Here is a 21,556-nt window from a genome sequence, read left to right as displayed (position 1 = left end):
AATATGGTCAGAAAAAAAAAAATTAAAATCAGGATACTGTAACAGAGCAAAATATCAATTACTATGAGGACATGTTTTACAGTATTTAATGCTGTACGTGTATTTGAATTTTTATGAAAAACTTGTTTCTATGAAAAGAGAAACAAAAGCGGTCAAAAGTTAAAAAATGAATGCCATCAATGCCATCAAGATACACAAGTTTGCATGTGGGTTGGTGTCTAAGAGTTAATCTTGCTAATCTGTTAAATGTTTAAAATGGTGTGAAAAACTGTCTTGACCTCAGTATTTTTTCTCTGTGTGTACACTGAGAACTGTAAATCAGAACACCACAGAGGATCATTGAACGTGCCATTAACTGATCAGTGGGAAGCCCATTCATCTTATTAGCAATGCTCGTTAAAGCAGCCACAGCAATGATGAGTGCCGTTGCGTGTTATTGGCCTGGCGTAACACTTACACAGCTGCCAAACCGCCACAGATGGAGAACAAAGAGGCACGCTAAAAAGAATTGATGCTGCTCTCAAGTCCATGACAAACATGTGACATCATGAGGGAGCAGATAATGGATGATGGTGACGCAGAAATGAAGAGATCAACTGAAATTGCCGAGCAGTGGGGAAAAAGAGGGAGAAACAGAGCAACAGAGAGGGATTTGTGTCCAGCTATGGTTAGCCATGTGCGTTCATGCTTTAGCGAGCTCAGTGAGTCTGTTCCAGCATGATGAATAGAGACTAGAGATATTAAAATATGAGACATAGAGAGAAAGAGAGATATCAAAGGGAAGCTGAGAGGATAGGAGGCGGAAATCCGCTTTTTTTCTATTCTTCCCCAATGAGAAATGAGAGACTTAATCCTCGGGGGCTTACATTTGTTTGTTTTTCCCTCTATATCTCTCTGTATTTGAATGTTTCAGCCTTTTACCATTCTCTTTACTCCACCTGAGCTTCACTTTTCTTCATTCACTCTCCTGGTCCTGCTCACCATTATCCATATTTGCATCTCTCTTTTTGCCATAGCTATATCTTCTCTTGGTGAATTCCATCTGTCCCAGAATCCCCATCTCTTCCTGTTTCCATCCCTCTTTCTTCCCTCTATCCCTCTGATTCCTTGCAGGGTTTATAGATTTATGATGCATAGTAATCTCTCTGCAAACATATTTATCAGCTGATTCTTTCTCTTTCTTTCCCTCTGTAAGCTCAGTGGGTATCCGAACTGTGTGGTGTTATCCTACAGGATATTTGCATTTGATCTGAGTAGGGAAAAGAGCAGAGTGCACAGACAGAACAAATCAGAGCAAAGAAGAGCTGAACAAGTCGAAACATAGCAGTGAATACAAATTCAGGAGACAGCAACTCAGTTAAAAGGCAGAGCAGAATTCAAATGAAAATCATCCAACGGTTTGGGGAGAAAAACAAGTCCATCTAAATCATAAAACTGCCTTTCTGCTTGTCCCATTTGAGTGATCGTTGTGGAATGGTTTGTCTATAATTAAAATGCAAAAAGCCCAACATATTTGGCTCACAATGGTCACTTTTTGAATTCCAGTGCAGGTGGATTTGTAGCAATACGCTTGGTTGATCAAATGAAACCTCTAATCTCATATTGGATGATAACCTAATGCCTTGCATTCTTTGTGTACCTAAATTTCCTTCTATTCTGAAATGCCATTTTCTCCAGATCGTACATCATTTAAGATTTTTAATTAAATATCATTACCCGATCTCATCATTTATTGCTCCCTAAGCTCCAATGGTTGCATCTTCACTTGTGCTGCTATTATATATGCAAGCGTCTATGGCAGTTTTTCTCAATAAATCAGGCTGCAGTAAAGGAGGAGCCTGAATAAGGCTCTGTGGATTTTAACCATTTGGCAAATTAAACTCTGGTGTACCTTTACTTCTTTGCTCACATGAAACTTATCTTATAACATTGTTGATCTACAGGGCTAAAAGCCTTTTTTTGTGTGCTAAATTAAGGCTTTTAGTTAAACTTTAGTATATAACAGAAACTGCATTCTTAGCTTTAGCTCTGTTGGTGGGAGACTTTCAAATTGGTGGATTTTCAGAGTAATGAAATGAGCGAGCATGCCATTATAGCTCAGTCATTTCTCAATTACTGTACGGATTTCTGTGCAGTCCCTGTCTCTAAAACTTCTGATGATGATTCTGCACATTAATCTGACGTTTTTAATTAAAACTGATAAATCACAACATTCATGGCAACAATAAACAGCAAGAGCATCAATTTACCAAAGCAGCCTGAACAAGGGAAACAGATCAGTCATAACCAAGGTGTGGTTTGTTTGATTTCTGTTTGATTTATTAGATTTGAACTCCTACCGTGTACATTTGAGGCTTGCAAAAGAAACTACCTTTAATCAGTCAAAGGGAGAATCTTGGTAGTTTACTAAGAGACTAATTCCTGAACTCTCCAACTGTTACCATTGCATTTTACTTGATCTCAGGAAGAATTAAACTGCATGTTTGTGTTTGTGTTGGTGGAAAGGAACAGTGTCTTTAAACTCTCCCCAGGTTTTCCAGAATAATTCATCGATGTTTGCTTCTCTGTATCTAGCGTTCAATCAGTCAGGCAGCTGGATAATCAATACTGATGGAGGGCGTCGAAACGCTTTGTGTTTGTGTAAATCCCTGGGAAAACGGGGAAAAAAAGACTTCTCCTCCCTAATTCCTGCTCCTTATCTGTCCTCCCAGACACCCATCAGTGTCACATTTTTAAAGATATATGAGCCTGATAGTTAATGAGTTTTAAAAGCATTTTGCCACTCTACACTCTGGAGAAGGGCTTATCAGCGCCGTGTTGCACCTTCCACTAGTTTCATGTGTTGAGGCTCTAAATGCAGGGAAACTGCTGCACTTTGCATTTTCTACTTGTTGTGTTAACATTTACTGTTGAAAATGTCAGACATTTAACTGTCCAATAAGGACAACATTTCTAAACAAAGGTTAAACTTTACTGGTTTTATTCAAAGACAAAATTTAAAGACTTTCATGTGAGCACACTATCAGCCTTCTATGAAATGATCAGTTTTTAAAAAATTAATATATTGCTTCTTGCTCTTTTTTTAATGTGGACCCAGACAATTGCCTGTGCATTTTGAAATCCAGGTTTTTTTTTGTCACCTAAAAGTGGCCACACAATCAGCGATAATCAAGTTCCTCCGGAACTCGCAGCACTTGGAATAAATGCACAAATAATGAGGAACAAATGCTGAGAAGAGCAATCATGACCCGATTAATGCACTTCTTGAGGCTCCAGTGTATTACACACAGCAGATTAGATCATTAGATCAGAAAACAGAGGTTTTTTTGAAGTCAGCTTTTTTAAAACCTCTGGCAGAAGCACAGCGTTTTCAGGGGAATTCTCACTTCAATATCCAATTTTCTAATCATTATACTGCAGCTATACGCTTCATGTACAATAATGCCGTTGTAAGCATTATATTTCACTGAACCTAATGCATGCAAAATTAGACTACAATACGTGATCTGCATGCAAACAAAGCTGTGATACAGAGCGCCTCTTGTGTTAAATTAACTTGCACTTGGAGAAATGAGAGGTAATTCGTGAAATGACTGTGCTCCTTTTGAACCTGACACAGCCAAGTTTGTAGCTCTGCTGCCTGAGAAGTTTAATTCTACAAAGACTCAAACCTTTGTGCTCTGTGGCTGAAATACATCCTAATTACAAACTATCACAAAAAAAAAAACTGGAAAGAGAGGAAATAGATGTTACTCCCAATGTCCTCCTCCTGCTGTCTTTGAAAGTGTTATAGAATGAAATAATCAAGAAACCTCGACCAGGGCTGCCTATTTAACACAGTCAGGACAATAAATCTGTTGCTTTCTTTCTGTAGCAATAGGTCCAAAGAGGAACCCGCTAATCTAAGGGAGAGATACACAGTTGGTACAAGAGAGACATAGGGGTGGTATGACCTGAGAGTTGCACAGATAAGCTCTTTTGTTCCTTTTCTGTTTCTGTATCGTTGAAACAGAAACACACACACAATGCTGAATCTCTTTATCAGTTTGCCTGCCACTGAGTTGTCCCACTGACTAAAGACATCATCTGGGTGAATGCTTCTTATTATGGGATATGTGGTCTTATCCCCTCATGGAGGTCACAAGGTTAAACACCCAATCAGACCAGAGCATAGCTAAACCGTTTTGAAACCAAGAATCACAATATGTCACCAGCAAAATCAAGAGATGATGGTGGGATGTGCACAAGCAGCCACAAGGCATAATACAAGCAAAACCAGACGAGTCATGAGCACTAATTCTGCCTGATGGAAGTTTTAGAGCCACACTGACCACTCTGCAAGCATAATTTAGATGCATGAAATAGAATACGACCGAATAACCATGTGTTTAATATTCTTAGGTGTGTAATTTTACATATACATTTGCATGTGGACCACTTCCACCATGCATGTATAATTACTTTAAACTCATCACTCAGCCTTCTTAAATCACAGGTGGATGACATCCACTTCCATCTCATCAGTTAAATGACTGGTCAGGAGCACCGAGTGTCATATTCTAACACACCCATTTAACATGATGTTGCACTGGAATGAACTGATCTACAGATGCATCTTTCTGTGGGAGTACTTTTATTGGCTGACAGACACCACCTCTGGAGGAAGCAAAAGTCAGGAAAGCTTTTTACGTTATTATTAGAATTTTCCTTTTTACTGGCTTTTTGCTTAGATTTAGGCACCAAAACTACTTTAAGTTAAACACGTTAGTACACTTCTCAATTTTCTGGGTCAGCATCTGTTTTTGATGTGGAGGAACTTCTGTTGAGGTACATTATACAACCCTGAACAAAAGTGGTACTCGGTGCATTACAACCTGGTGTCATTTTGTTCTGAACAAGCATCGCCGTGTGATGAGTTTAGAGTAAGATCAAGTTGGATTGTCTGCTTTTTACCTCTACCAAGGACTTCATGTGGTTTAATTCTATTAGTAGAATTACTCAAAACGGTTAATGGATTGCATGGTTGTCATGGTTGGCACTGTCGCCCCACAGCCAGAGGGTTCAAATCCCGACTGGGGCATTTCTGCGTGTAATTTGCATGTTCTCCCCATGTATACGTGGGTTCTCTCTGGGTACTCTGGCTTCCTCCCACTGCCCAAAAACGACGACCATATTGGTGACCAGTGTATGACAGCTTGGATAGGCTCCAGCCCCCCCCCCCCCCCCCCCCCCCATTTTTAAATTTTACAAGGGATAGTAAACTTACTTTTAAGTATGTGTTTGCATGCTTTTATGACATACAAGTGTGTCCTTGATTTGTTTAAAAGCCTTAGTTGTCCATGTCCTCATAATAGTGCCGGAAAACTAGATGAGAACAGTATTAAAATCTGGATAGAAAGATAATCTATACAGATCTGGATACTTGATTTTTATTTTTTATTTCATCTTGACAGAGATATGAACTCACTGCTATTGTCAAGAGCTAAATCACTGTCTTATGAGAAGACCAGTATATTGATTAAACTGAGTGTAGATATATTATATGGATGTGTACTTGATATTTACTGCCAGGGGATATTACATCACAATAACAAATTTTTTTTTACATTTGCAGAATTGAGTCATATATAACGGTCCTTGACTCCTGAATACATGATCTTCATTTTTTTAATGCAGTGTTTGAATTGTGTATTTAGTTACTTTCCTGTGGTCCTTCTTTGACCTGCTGTTTGAAAGTCTTTGTACACGTTTGTCTTTAACCAGTTTGCAGTCTGCAGTTGAAGGATTAGACAATGCAGCTCTGAAATCAGCTTGTCAGCCTGCCAGCCACAGATAAGTACACTCAGGGTCGATTAGATCTGCCTTTTAATCTATTCAACTTTTTCCAGGCGAATAGAAAAATGCTTAGTTTGGAGGAGAACTGAGGTGCAAGATTCTGTGATATTGGAAACATGTGACCAGAGGGCGAAGGAACTGTAAACTACTTTTTCAGACATGACATCATATTAAATATGCATTTTTACAAGTCCTACTTAACAAGCTGCTTTAGGCAAATACAAGCTGAACCTTCCTGAATAATTTTCCATTAGCTGTGAAGGACAGAGCTCATTAACAACAGAGATGAAGGAAAAACTGGAAAAAGGCCTTCATGAAAGACGGTGACAAAGTAGGAAAGAAAATGAATGAATGAATGAATGAGGGGGAGCTCTAATGAAACGCTGAATGGGTCAGTGAGTCAATACGACTTCAAGGCCTTTTGTTTCACAAACACACACAAAAATGGCTGCACGCACCTTTTAGCTCATCACTGTGCTGCATAAGACGGAGGTTTTCTTTCCTGCACAGCAACACAGGTCAGCCTGAAGGAAACGGGAACAAGAGAAAGAAAATAATCTTAATGACAAGTAAGAAGCACCATTTAGGAAAGAGTTCAGACACTTTACATGTTATGTTATTATGATGTATCTGCATATCTGTTGTCCCGGTCTGACAGGAGCTAAATGCAATGTGAGTGATTATCGAGTCATTTGAAAGAGCATGAAACCCCAAATAGTTTTTTTTAATGCTAATTTAAATGTTTGCAACCTCACAAACAAACCTCTTGCAATCTCTAAATACATTTAAAACTGTCTTGATATTTCCAAGTCTATGATAATTGCAAAAACTCAGCAGCAAGCTGACAGCACTCCAGTGGAGATTCTGCAGAGATGTAAAGACTTCAGAGTTTGAAACCCTGTCTTTGGAAATTAACTTAATTTTACTCACTTCAGACAAAACAACTTTACTGTAGCTATGCATGAGCAGACTGAGGAAACAGCAGCTAAAATATAGGTATTATCCATGTGTTCACTTTGCCAATTCAGCCTGCAGCTCTTCCAAGCATCTTAAGACTTTCACATAAAGTGTGACATACAAGCATTTGAAACATTACAAAGAAATAAAATAGCTCAGTTTCAGATTTACCTTTGATTTATCTCTCTGAATTAAAGCATACCTCACAATCTGAAAACTCTTCAATAAGAATAAGACAAACCTTAAATAACCAGACACATGGACATTACTGTCGAGGAATGAGTGTGGTAGCAAAGAGCTATAGAATTTTACATTTTCCACATTCATTTAAAGTCTCTGAACTAGCTGTGAGGTTTCTTTTATATTGGATCAGGCCTGAAAAAGTTCAAGACCAGATTAGTCATAGATGGTTTGTAAATGAAAGCCACAGCCCTCACTATATGTATTCATTATATCCCCAAATCACCTGAAGTGTTATTAGGGTGGAGAAAGTAAGAAGACATGCTCTTTCCTCCATCACTAACCATCACTGAAAAGCCCTTGGGTGAGCTACTTAACCCTGGCCAGTCTCAGTGGAGTGACTCAGGGCTGGTGGTGGTGCTGAAAGGTTGCACCGAGTAGCTCGCCTGCATGAGTGTGAAGCAGGGGTCTGCTAAGAATGAACATTTGAATTTTTTAAGCCTTGAGCAGGTGAATACAGCTATAAAACTGTACAAAGCAGTCTAACAACATGGTTATAGTTTGGTTCGTTCAGTCTAGTAATTATGTGTCCGTTATGGCTCATGAGTAGGTCAACGAATTAAAGTAATGCAAGGGAGGTGTTTCATAATGATGCGATGGCTAAGCATCAAAAGGCCCCTTTATTTTCCATGGCCCATTTCTTTTATCCACATGTTCATGAATGTGCAGTGGGAGATCACAGAGCTCTGAGGACTAAGACTCCACTTCAACTTTTTTTTCCCATAATAATCAAACATCACCAAAATAGCAGAAAAAAGGTAAATAAATGTTCCAACCAGAATCAAAGCAATGTTAATGCCAATTAACATTTCTATATCATATATACTATATAATAATAATATATGATCATAATACTATCTGTTAAGCCAAGATCTTTGTGCCTTGAAAAGTGCAAAACTCTCGTCGTTGTCACTAAAAAAAGCGAATTTATCCCTCTTTGTCTTTTGGTCACTGTGGTTCAACCCTAAAACATTTTGTTTCCTAAGAATATTTGAAACAAAGTACTGCTATCTAATCAATAAAAAGATTGGATTACCTTGTTTGCGTGACAATAAAGTGACTGCATCAGTGCAATTAAATTTCAGCATCATCAACATCATTATGGTGACGCAAACACCACCATCATTATCAGCAGCTCAACATAACAAATCATCATTATTCAGTGACTGTAATACCCCTCGAGCATAACACCAGTCATTATCATATCATAATTATTATTGTCTGGCAGATGAACCTGCTTTGTATGCAGAGAGATGTGGCTCCTTTCACCTTGTTAAAGAAGAAAAATTGATTTTTATCAGAGTATCTTCAGCGGCACGTGCTGACTCAGCATTTGTCGTCAGTCGAAACTACGCTGTGTGTCGTTCGTAACTACACTTTGAGAATGATGCATGCATCTTTTAAGCTCTGCGGTATAGAATTACACTAATCACAACTGTGTTATTGTGATTATTATTCTGCAACTAAATCTGCCTGCTCTGTATGCGCAGACGATTGAGCTCACTCCAGCTGGAAAATGACAGCTTGTTATGCGAAGGAAAATGGATTTTACCATGTCCTGGTATTGCTGGGGACCCCAAGACAATACTGTCAATACCATCACAGATTGAATCGGTTCTTGTGTAAAATGTGAAATGCATGAAAAAGACCTATTGATTGGGAGGCCACTTCCAACAATCTGCTGCGTTACATGTTTCACGGCATGCACACAGGCTTGAAGAGAGTGATAATATTTTGTATTGATTTATTTTGATGAATTGCGCTCACTTCAAAGGAGTGATTTTTTTTTTTATATATTGATGAACTGAAAGACGACCTGCAAGTTTAACGTTTTATCTCAGCAATAAATAACAGTTGAGTTAAAAGAAAGCTACTTGAAAGATGCTGTAGCGGATGACTCTTTTTGAACACTGTGTGTTTTAGTTGTAATGGATATACAGGTTCAGCTTTGTCCGTCCTAACAGAACTGTTCAGTTCATATTGATCCATATGCTAAAACAACGCTATTCTTTTCCACTGCACAGCAAGCACTCAGAGGCAAAACATCAGCTTTTGTGCTCAGCTTCACTGTCGTGCATTGTGATATAAGTTCTGTTCTCCTTCACACCTAAAAGTAGAGTATGTATTAAGGAACATGGATTGCAGCTAACAAGGTGGTTAAAGGATAGAAACAGGCATCATATTTCAGTGCAGTAGCACATAACTGCAGAACGTAATCAGAAATATACCCTTTTTCTTTTTTCTGTTCTTTCCTTTTTTGGTTCTTTTTTTTTAGATTTCTCAACTAGTGTACAATTGGTGCGAGTTTGCCAGTCTGCACATGCAAATACACACAATATGTGCACACATGTGTCATGAACAGATGCAAATAGACTGCTTGAAATCTAGCCATTAGTATTGTGCCTGTCATTAGCTAAAAGGCCTAAAGCTGGAGTGGAACCAGAATAATTATTGTGATTATAGTCCTCTGTAGTAGAGCTCTATCCAAACACATTACACTCTCTCAGATTAAAATCTGGTGTTGCATGTGGTTTCTAAATAAAGATGCCAGGATTTATTCCATGACACCAGCCAACTGGATTCTCTGCGCTAAGACTGGAGAGAAGACAAGTTTTACATGGGCATTTAAAGACAAAGAGCAAGTTCTAGTATTTTGCAGGGCCAAGAGATACAGTTTAAGCTATCTTTAAGTGTTTAAATCCTCATACGGCTACTACTCTTTGGCTTTATGGTCTAGTTTCATAGATGGCCTTTAGATGGGAAAACGTGGCTATGTCCGAAGGGCCTGAAGACATTCCTGACATGAGTTTAAGAATAATTTTGACTTTTGTGCAGGATCATGGTCATAATCGATGATTATTGACAGGGGCTTTTCATTCAGGACTGACATGGCATTAACTATTTTTCATGGCAAGCAGTTTAAAACACATGCGATATGTAATGTTCATGTCTCATGTCACAAAATGGGAGTTTGATGCTGTCAGCTTGAAAAGAATATGATGGCAGCTTTGAGGCTCAGCATAGTGGGCACAGCTGGTATACACACACACACACACACACAGCAACCCGTTGGTTGGCAGGGACTGGTGGATCCCAGCTGTGTCTGTATTATCCATGCACCAGTATGCATTCACAGTTGCAGGGACATGGACACTCTCCTCACTCTATGCTGCTGAAGTGAAACTATGTACTGGATCATGCGCATATCCCTGGATAATTTACACACCCATGCTCCTAGACATATTGGCAAACACTTTTTGGCATGAGCCAGACATCCAGTCAGGAATTTTTGTGACCTTTCTAAATTTAGTTTCACTCCCTAACACACGCCGTATTTAACTTGTGACTCCTCTTTAATATGCTGTCTTTTTACTTATTTTTGGTGCACGGTTCCTTTCATATATTTAATCTTCAGGCAAGCATCCTCCTCTGACTTTCCTCCTCCTCCTCTGCTTCCTCTCGCCTCCTCACTGACTCATTGCTGAGTCTAAAAAAAAAACGCTGCACAAGAGATGCAGGTGCAAGTGGCGAGTGGTTATTTTACAGGAGATTGCCTTGTCTACTTTTTTTTTATCCTTAAGCTCAGATGTCCCGCTCCCACAGCAGTGCTACTCCTACAACACTTGCTCTAGACAGCAAGTGCTGTAGCCTGTTTCTCTGTCAGATGATCTGAAATATCCCTTTGTGGTTAGATAAGGCTGAAAAATGTAAAATTATATACTTGTTCCAGTGTCAGTGTTAAGCGAGTCCATGATTATGATTATGTTGATTTCATTTTAGAACAGATTTATGGTTATTACATTGTGGCATGCATGAATATTTCATGCAACACACATAGAAGAACACCTAAATTTAAGTGCATATGCAAATGCGCTTTTTTAAGCCTGTTGAAGAGAGCTGCAGGCTCTGCAAAGCTCAACTCAGTGTGACTGCTAAATCTGCAGAGTGTGAGAACAGCAGGTGCAGGTGTGAGCTCACCTGCCGACATGCTGATGTTGTGTGTCTTTTTAAAGGTGGGCTTGATATGAACATCCATGTCAAGATGGGGAACTCTGTATTTGAAAATTACATATTTTTATTCCTGCCTTCCTTATGAATTCCTTTTTGTTTTATTACACAAGCTTAAATTATGTGATAAACCAATCTTTTCATCATATAAAAATGGTCCAAAAATTGTGAATGGAAACTTTTCCTCCATTTGTATGATCAAGCACACCAGTTGGTTAGGCTGCCATTTTAGATCACTATCTTTATACTTTACACATTGATTCCTGCCAAAAAATTTGTATTTGCAATGTTCTTAATGATATGAAATTTTTCTGGCTTCCTTTTTGAAATCTTCACACTTTCTTTTTGGGTAAGACGCTTTAATTCGTCCCCTTGCAGCTGTTATAAGCAAACATTTTAATATTCATTGTTTCTTCACATTTAATTATTCTAGTAATTAGTCTTTTTGCTGTTTAATTCTGTAAAATTATGATCAGGAAGCTAAAAGCTCTGCTTTCTCATTTTACCACTTTACTGTGTAATAAAATGAGGAACCACAGCAGTTTCTTTTTTTTTTTTTTTAGGAATCAGGTATTTCCTCTGCCCTCCATCAGTTTCAACTGCTGGAACCTGGGGCTAAAGAAAGGTCAGAGGGAGAAGTTTTAGCCCCATACGGGCCCTGACAAGGAGGAAGTACTTTTGAGACTACCCTGACCTTTGGATTGGGACTTGCAAAGGTGAACATTTCCGATTAGTTGAATAATCCCAGCATTTCATTTACACTGCTCTGTCTCAGATTTAATATTTAATATCCACAATAGCTCATAAAATGTGTCAACTTGAAGTTGTATCATAGCAATAGTTATTACTTTTTGTAAAAACAACATTCAAACTCAGACATTCATTTTTCGAAGCTCCAGAATGAACGAGGAGACGGGGTTCAGATTGTGGAATACCACCAAAATGGTTGAATTGCAAATTTTCTTCTACTAACATCCCAGCAGTTTTTGTCTTTCATTCTCCTGCTAGCAGTCTGTATAATTACTGTCTGACACTGTCTATAACAATCAGCATCCTCAGATACTCTGTGCTAAAGGTGAACAATGGGGGCAGAGAAAAGGCAGCCCCTCACACAGCCTGTCTGACCCAAACAAAAACACATCTGCACAGAATACACACGCTCGGTCTGACTGACATGCATAATCAGGCTCAACTCATCTGAAGTTAAATGCACCCTTTCAAGGATATGTTTTCGTGGAAAAGGTTATACAAAACACAAAACATTTTTTTCTGCCTACAAATTGCTCTTACATAAATAGATGGAAGCACACACAACAGATGCTGATGAGGCTCGTCAAATACCAACATGAAAACAATGCAATGACAGAACATGCAGATAAGTCACACACTCACTTCACTGAACGTTCACATGCAAAGACGGCAGCACGCACACACAGCGAGGGCTTACACAAACAGATAATGGCGATGTGTGTTAGTGAGAGGAGAGATATATCGCAGTTGACATGTTGACTTATAGAGACAGAGAGAAACGAGCAGCAGTCATTGGACTGACAGGTTGGGGTGGAAGGATGAAAAGCCATGGAAGAGGTGGATGATGGATGAAGTCAATGCTAAAAGAGGAGAAGAAGGCAGGAGAGACAATAAATATACTTTTTACATATTCAGTTCTGCATGGCTGGGCCACTTATGTATGTAGGCGCACTCGGTTATGACTTCCCTCACTTGTCGATGATTTTCATTTCGATAGTTTGTTTATTTTACGACACAGTCTCTTACTCATATAGTACTTCAGACAGCAGTTCACACAAATTCACATGAATATATAATGATTTCTGAGAATGGTATTGCAACATGGGCCTGGCAGTGTGATATTACTCTTTAACGTCTGTTTATATTAAATAAAAACACTAACCAACTCAAATATGACTTGGAAATAATGTAATCGGATCAGAATGTAGCTGCAACTGTCACCACAACACATGGATAGCTTCTGAAACATCAGTTATGTATTTAGGGTCAACTATGATCTATGAATTCCATTTTCATGTGCTCCTGCATGGTAATTAAAAAAGACCTTCAAATGGAGGACAAGCTGGAAGTTCAAAGGCTGGAAAATGGCAATCATCCACTCGATGTCCCTCATTTCTAGCCCATGGTTGTGATAATAGTTTTAAAATACAGTATTTTTGAGGATTCATTAATATCTAATTATCATGTACAATCAGTTAATCTCTTTCACCTAGATAGTGGGAAGCTCTTCCCTACCAAACACCTCTTCTCTTTCTGATCCAGTGCCTCCTTCTTTGTAGTGCAGCAGCAGTAAAATTACAGTTCTGTGCAAAAGTCTCAAGTCTTCATTTCTTTATGAAATGGAAAATTAGTGCTGCACTATATTAAAATGTACAGATGTAAAGGGAAATAAATAATAAAGAGTGTTTCAGGCTAAAAGAGAGTTTGTACAATTATAATGAGACTGAAAGTTAATATTTGGTCTGAGCACCTTTATTCTCCAACATAGCCTGAACCCTCTTAGACAAGCCATCTGTCATTTCTTTAAGTAGTCTTCAGGAATAGTTCTCCAGGCTTCTTGAAGGACATCCTAAAGCTCCTCTGTGGATGTTGGCTGCCTTTTGTTCCGTTCTCTGTCAGATGATCCCACACTGCTTCAATAATGTTGAGGTCCGGGCTCTGGGGAGGATTCATCCCTCCATAAGGCCTGTTGCCACTGATTTTCAGTCCACTTCTTGTGTCATTTGGCACAGCTCAGCCTTTTCTCCCTGTTTCCCTTCCTTAAGAATGGCTTCTTGACAGCCACCCTCCCATGGAGACCATTTCTGATGAGGCTTGGGCCAACAGTAGATGGATCAGCTGAAGGTCCAGATGCATCTCTCAGGTCCTGTCAGGTCTTTGCTGGATTTTTTACTCTTTCTTAAGGACATCACTTTCAGATCCTGTTCATCTGCTGTAGATAGTTTTTTAGGCCTGACACTTCTTTTTTTGTCCTCCACTTGTCCAGTTTCCTTCATTTATTTGAGGACACACTATTACAATGTTGAGATATGTCAAGTTTTCAGAATATTGCTCTTTGGAAATCACCTTGTTGATCCAAAAATAATATCTTATGTATGTGGTATTTTTGGCATTTTTCATAGATGCATCTAAAATGGTGTGTCTTTGTGACAAAGACAGACTGCTGGTAACAAAGTGCATAAAATTACCGTATAAAATGTTTTCTTTCCTAAGTTGTCTGTTATGTTGACACAACACCGGTTCAGTTAGGGCACCATCCTATGCTTGAATGATTCATAAGTCAGTAATTAAGAAAAAAAATGATCAGGTACAAGAACTGGACTGAAAATGAGTGAAAAAGCAGCCAAACTAGAACTGGAGAACTATTGCTCAAAACCACTTTAAAGATTATAAGAAAGTCATGGAAGCAAAGCACAAAGAAATGAGTGGTGGCTCAATTTCCCTACAAAGATCTTTTATTATTTTACAGCTCTACCGTGGTTTTATTACATTGACAAAAGTTCAGACAGTATCAAATACAGACACAATCGCTTTCTTTCTCTTAAATGATTCTCAGTGTGTGTCTATGTACAATATCCATTGTGGATATGTGGGTATTGTTTTTCCTTAATGATGATCACTGTTCTGGCACATCAGAATTTCCCAACTTCTTATTTACCACCAATCACAAGGGTTAATGTAAAAACAGGCTATCATTGTCTTGCCCACTAATTAGTCAGTCCAGTCAGAGTGCTGAAGCTCTACATGCTCAGTGTGCCTCCTCAGAGAAAAGCGCAGTCATTCCTGTGAATCACTGCATTCAAAGGGTCTTGTGGCAAATGAGCAAAAATGATTGAAAACCAAAAGGAGAAATTCATGAGTCTGGAAAAACAATGATAAATGTATTAGCACCAGATGACATCTTCATCACCACCTCATCGATCACCTTTGGGACGTTGTAAATGGTGGCCTGTGTGTGTGTGTGTCATATGCAGAATCAGATAGATGAAAATAAGATCTTTCACTCCAACACACAGTGAAAAATACATGCATATGGAAAAACTAAAGATAGATATATTCGAGACTGACATGCTGCAGATGTGTACACACACACAAACAGGCTGAACTGTGTACTGCAAGTTTGCAAATTTGCTTAATCTTGAATTTACAATGTTTATACCTACATTCACATCAAATTTGTACACAACAAAGAGTATTAACCTCAGCAAATCCAGCTTAATGTACAGTCACACTAATCATATTCTCTTGTTTGCATCATTTTTCCATGCATGCAAATGGATGACAGTCAGAAAGGTGAAGCTCTCTCTTGACAAGCAATATGATCTGCAGATGACAGTCAACTTGCACTCTGAGCCCTTTGCAGCCTCTTGATGAATAACCTGAGCTGGTGTTGCTGCAGGATGAGTCTGAAACAAAGTGCAAATGGCTCAGTAAATCTGGCCCTCGCTCCCTGCTCTGCCCCAGCCTTTCTCTTGTTCTATTGGTCTGTCTCTTGGTATTCAGCAGCCGCTCTCTTGCAGCTCAGACTCTCTTATCTAAATCTCCATTCAGACAGAGAAAGAGACAGAGCTGGAGAGAGTGGTGAGAGATAGATAATGCAGGTCACTCTCCAATGACAACTCTAAAAGGCAACTGGGGAGTGGAGAGAAAAGGAAATCAGTGGAGAGGAAGAGAGAAGGGCTGCTGAAAAACGTTATATGGATTTCTGTTCTAAGCTGGATCCATGGAACGCATGCAGACTTCATAAGTAGCTTGCTGTGGAAGTTACTGTACATCTGGTGTTTTTTTTAAGGCTCACAGCGGCTTAACTGTTTATTTTAAGAGTGGTTGAAAGCCTGAGAATTGATAAATCGGTAAGAAAGGACCACCATATGCCTGAGTAATGGAAAGCTAAGCTGAGTAACTGCAGCATTAACCCTCATCAATGCAAAAGAGAATTTTTTTTACCTTTACTATAATTTGTCATTTGGATGCAAAAGGATCAGTCATTCTTCATTTCTGTGTTAGCCTTACTGTTTTGGCAGTACAGTTTAATCTTCAGGACAACTTTTACATGCACAAGCAAAAGATTTTAAAAAAAAATTCTTTTTTTTTTTTTTTAAGATTTGCATTATTGTGCAAACGTCTTGAGCTATATATGTATATTTTTAAATGTTTGCTTCCAATGAGCTGCACTTTCTTGTATTCTTTTAAAATGTTCTTGAGCAGTAATTCCCCAGGCTCTCTGAAGGTCTCTTAAAGGTTTTTTTGGACATTTGCTGCTTTTTCACTCATCTCCAAACCAGTACTTGTACCTGAATATTTTCAGAGGAATACTGTTTTTGTGTGGAATTTGTTCTTTTGTTTGTTTGCACCAATTCATACAAAAAATACCAAAGATAAATGTAATTAGCTAGACAAAAAAATAGTATTTTTGCAATAGCAAGGTGATTCCTAAAGAGCAGTTGGCCAAAACCTGGCATATCTCTATATGGTGTGAAGTTTGTCCTTGAAAAAATATTATATGATAATATATACAAAACAGTGGTGGCTGTGGTTTTGCTTACTACTGTAATTCCATGTCATCTTGGATAATGCTCTTAAACTCCCACTTTAATCTCCTATCCTCATATTCACCAGTTCATACATGAAGGCAAGCTGATTGGAAGTGATACCTAATGCTGCACTGAACCACAAATATAAATATATCATGCACATGCACACATGTAACTATTTTTGAGTCATGATCATTCCTAATCTGAAGAAGGAGAAATAAAAAGTCAGTAAAAAAAAAAGGTTGTTTGTTTTATCTTTAAACCCCTCCCTGCTGCACAGCTGACTCGAGAGATGTTTATAGCGGCTCATTTTTCTCTCTAGATTACTCTCAATCTCTCCTATACCTTTACCTGTCTCCTCCTCTCCTCGTCATTACTTCACCACTTCCTTCGTCTCAGTCTCCTAACATGAGCCAGGCCATAAACTCCAAGCTAAATTGAATTCGGTATGTTCTCAAACTGCTGTCGAATATAGTGCTACAAGCATACACCGGTACTGTTCATTGCGATTTCATATCTATGCATATGATGAAGTCTGTGCCACATTAAGCAGCTTGGAAGTTGCGGTTGGAGCTAACAAGCCGTGGCAGCTCTTCAAAGACAGAAATAAGCATATTAATATCAGAGCGATTAAATGACGGTAAGCCAAAAACAAGCATTGCTAAATAAATCATTGTGACCTGTTGTTGGCGAGGATGCACAGAGATATGCTAATACAGACAGTGAGAGAAGCTTGCCAGCCTGGACACACTGCAGCCATCAAAGCCTTAGACAAGACAGTTTATTATTTTACAGTACAGTAAAGCTGGAAACAAATCCACCTCTCTGGACTGTTTTGCTATTAATGGCTGAGGTTTGCGCGCACATTACATTGAGCTACCTCCCCAACAAAACCACCCATCTTAGCTCTCCCTTTTATGGATAAACTTTTGACGTTTTTAGTCATCCTACTCTTATACTCTCTCTGTCTGCTAACCTCTCTCAAGCAATTTCTCTCCAACTGTGCCATCAGTAGGTTGTAATGTGGAGTCATTCTTGATCCATCTCTGTTGTGCTATCAGATCTAGTTGGCACAGCTATAGTGAGCCCTGCTGTCCAGGCTAAATGAATGTTAAAAGCCTATTGAGTTTCCTCGCATCGGCTGCAATAGCTTTGTCCTTATTCGGGTAATACGATGTGCTGCGTGTCAGTGTGTGGGTATGGACACTTTGTTTGCAGCTTGTATATGTGTGTGTGAGCTGTATGTAATGTGATGCTGTCTATTAATTTAGGAAAGGAGACACAGTCAGCAGGTAGAGGTTACGACCCCTGCTAGAGGACACATGCATACTGTAATCTGACGTGAAATTGATTTCAAGGTAAAGCAGCAGAACATGTGAGCCTTACCCTTTGTGTGACTGCTGTATGGCATGTTTGTATGTTCAGTTCAGTCATAATCCAATTATTAAAGCACATATTATCTGTGACGGCACATTTTTCACTGCAAACCAGTTTGTACACTTTATCTACTTGATGTCAAAATCTCCCAAAAGCTTAAACTGTCTGTCTACTCTCTGAAAAAATATCTTTCAACATTAATAATCTAAATAATGATACGTGAGCATTGGTTTACAATGGTTTAAAGTGCCACCTGGCTTAAAATCTGAACTGAAAGACCTGCACCAACAGGTCTTTATGTTTAGATCGACCTGTTTTACTTCTCCTAAGAATCTCAGAGTAGCTGAGTGAGGTTTTGCATTAAAGTCGTTTTAAGGGGCCACTCAGAAGCAGTCCTCGTCTTGGCAGTAATGACTATGAGAATCACTTGCACAGAGCTGAGCAGCAGCAGCAGTAACTGGATCAATGAAGAGACTGCAGTTAGAAAATAGGGGTCGGCGTAATCAATTAGTCTCCTAACTGCTGCTGGAATGATAAAATGTCCGCTGGTGGAGAATCTCAGTCACTGCCTCTTCAGTCACTTTTACCCTTTTTGCTCTGATTGAATTAAAAATATTCTACTGATATGTTTTGGATTGTAAAACCTAGACAACAGCAAGCTGATTTAAATCTGAAAAAAATTGGCTTTGTGCAAAGTTTAATCCATTTGCACTGTTTGTTTTAATCCTGCCCTGCGTCTAATCATTCACTCTTAATTGTGTGAATGAAAGACAACAAGCCAGCTCCAAACACCCCACATGTATATTTAGTTTTTCCTCTTAATTTGCTGCTACTGTGCTGTCTCTGTTCTACGTTTTCTTTTTTTCTCTTCTGCCTGGATGTGTATCTAGTTGTTAACGAAACGTAGCATTAAAAGATTTCTGAAGCCGTTTCCATGTGCATGTGTTTCCATGTGCAAGATCACCTTTGTCAAAACAGGACAGCATCTTTTAAATGATAAAAATCTTTTGTCCTCTCTTCATGCAGTAGCTGATTTTGCAACATTGGCTGTTTTATTTCACAGATTGAGTCAGGTAAACCAAAGAGATTGTGAGTCAGAATACACGTGGTGCGTACGCTCATCAGAACAAAATACAGAGAATTATTTCCTGTCCTAAATCTCTAATCACAGGAGTTTTCTCTCCTCTCTTCTCCTTTACGCTCCCCTTTAAAAAAAACAACCTCATCATTCCACGCTCCGTGCACCAAACTAACCTGAACAGAGGATTTAATGTCAACAGTAATCACACACACACACACACACACACACACTGAAACACCAGAGCTGCTCTATAAATGGTTTATATCACAATCTTTGTCAAGCACCCCCCACACCCATCACAGTATCACACAATCTCACACACTCAAACACACACATGCACACACGCTCCCTCAAGCATCAGCCATGGAATTGAAAAGCCACTTCAGAAAAATAATGGAGTTGTGGCAGCCCCGCACCATGTGTGTGTGTGTTGTCATGTGTGGGTGTGTTTTTTGAGGAGTTATAGGTGTGTATGAGAGAAAATGCGCACGGCTGTAGGCTTCCTGGCAACATGTATAAACAGATTGCAGAATGGTTGTGGCCGTGGTCATTTTACTTGTTTATGAAAACAGCGGTGTTTGTTAAAACACATGTATCTATATTTATAGCAGTGTGTGTGTGTGTGTGTGTAATTTAGATGTGCACATATGCAAAATGTGAAGTTCCTAATGAGGCCGTAATGCTTTAAATGTTCTCCCAAAGGAATTTCTTATAGAGACTAATTGATTGACTGATTTTAAACTAAGGAAAATTATTTTCCAGAATAATTTATAATGAGAAAACAGTAGGAAGATATTTAATTAATTCATATCAACATCACAAACAGGAAGCACTGCGTGTGTGCCCTGACATTATGCCTGTTGCAGCAGAGGGTCATGCAAGACGAATGAAAACCAAAAGGGATGTTAAAGAGCTTAGGAGTAAAGAAGAGGATTTTCTTTAATCTATCATTATTCAGATGCATCATTTAGATGGAGATAAATAGATGGAGAGATTGGATAAATTGATAGAGAGAAAGAGAAAGAGAGGGACGCTCGCATGGCTTGCAAAGGCTTGTCTGATGATGAATAACCCCATCTGTCTGTCATTACTACCAGAACTACAAGTGCTACATGCATACACAGCAGAATCTGTCACAGATCCCCTGTAAACAGCCTCAGGGGATCCACAGGGGGAGCAGGAGTGAAAGATAAAGAAAGAAAAGGGAGGGCAGAGATGTTGGGTGTGTCCTGGGCTGTAGAGAAGCACTGAGAGGTTGCGCTAAGGAAATGAAAATCAGGACAAAACTCTCCAGGAGAGTAAAACCTGTTCTCTGACTCACAGATTTTCAGGCAAAGCATCTATTTTTAGAGCTCTGTTATATACCAGAACTCAAAGGCACATTTGTGCTTTCACTATCCAGTTGTGACACTACCTGGCTATATCTGAATAACATTCAAAGCGAGCTGACTGCAACAAGCACTGGTGATGTTATTAGCAAGTCAGCAGTGACCTCTAGTATCCCTGATGGCTTGTATGGCTCTACAACCTTTTGAAAAAAAGCTCTTCCAGGATCAACGGAGGTAATGTGTTGGAGGTTGATTAGAGACATGACCAGAGGTCAAATCAATTCAAGTGAGGTTCGAAGTATTTTCAAGATGCAGAGGGAAATTAAGGCTCTGATTTACTTGTGATCGTTAACGTAAATCAGTTAGAACACGAAATGGAGCCCATCACAGGATACATTTAAAGGCTTTTTATATATGCTCACATTTAAAGGGTATATTTTGTGATTTTTTGGGATTTTCCTTCTTCTGCAGTGTCTTACATAATGTCCCACTAAAAGCAGTTTTCTCGGCTGTGAAATGTCTAATTTGTTGTCCAAGTTTATTGCCTCACTTGTATGAAACACTTTGGTCTAACACCTGCCTTACGGCTTCACATCTTAAATAAAAACTGAGCAACTGCCTGCACTCGACTTCTTTCTGTAATCAGATTACAAAGAAAAACAGTGTTCCCGGAAAAAAAGACAAGTATAACGTGGGCTATTTTGTCTATGACTTCAGTGTTATTTGATGATTCAGTCATGGCAGTTTTTACCTCAGTTGTTCTACACTGAAGTTTCCATAGAAAGACAGAAGGAGAGCTGTATCACTTCCACATAGTGGTCTTAAAAAAGCAGAAGCTAAAGAAGCTAGTTTCGACCTGATAATCCCAGCCTGCTCTGACTCCCATTTTGATTCCCATTCAGTCCCACAGGCCTGAGCAAAAGTTCTGACCATGTTGTTCTTTAAATGTACATAAAAATGACGAAGCGTTTAATAGATCGGCTTATGGCACTTAAGACTAACCAAACATTTAAGTAGAGGTGTGATTTTAATTCAAACTTTTCAGCAACAAATGTCTTTGAGCAGATTAAACAAAATATAATCAGTACAGAAAGATGCATTTAAAAAAAAAAACAACACTGTAAAAAAAGCCCTTTGTACAGTTTTAGAACAAGGAGCTGTGACTC

At 38.9% G+C, this 21,556-nt stretch overlaps 1 protein-coding gene across 3 annotated transcripts in view; it reads right to left on the bottom strand.

Annotated features, from left to right (window-relative positions):
- cdh11 (cadherin 11, type 2, OB-cadherin (osteoblast)) overlaps window positions 1-21,556 on the bottom strand; it is a 74,470-nt gene that overhangs the window by 35,145 nt on the left and 17,769 nt on the right. For 2 of the 3 annotated variants that reach the window (XM_072390573.1, XM_072390574.1), the window contains exon 2: window positions 6,294-6,359. The exons of the other annotated variant lie outside the window; for it this stretch is intronic. The gene's annotated coding sequence lies outside the window, so the exon portion shown is untranslated. The remainder of the gene's footprint in view (window positions 1-6,293; window positions 6,360-21,556) is intronic. 3 annotated transcript variants of the gene reach the window in all.

This window comes from Leuresthes tenuis, unplaced genomic scaffold, assembly GCF_036924035.1.
Source record: "Leuresthes tenuis unplaced genomic scaffold, fLeuTen1.0.hap1 SCAF_8, whole genome shotgun sequence".
Classification (NCBI taxonomy): Eukaryota; Metazoa; Chordata; class Actinopteri; order Atheriniformes; family Atherinopsidae; genus Leuresthes; species Leuresthes tenuis.
The sequence above is the reverse complement of the archived record's forward strand: the minus strand, read 5'-3'. Positions and strand labels throughout refer to the sequence as shown.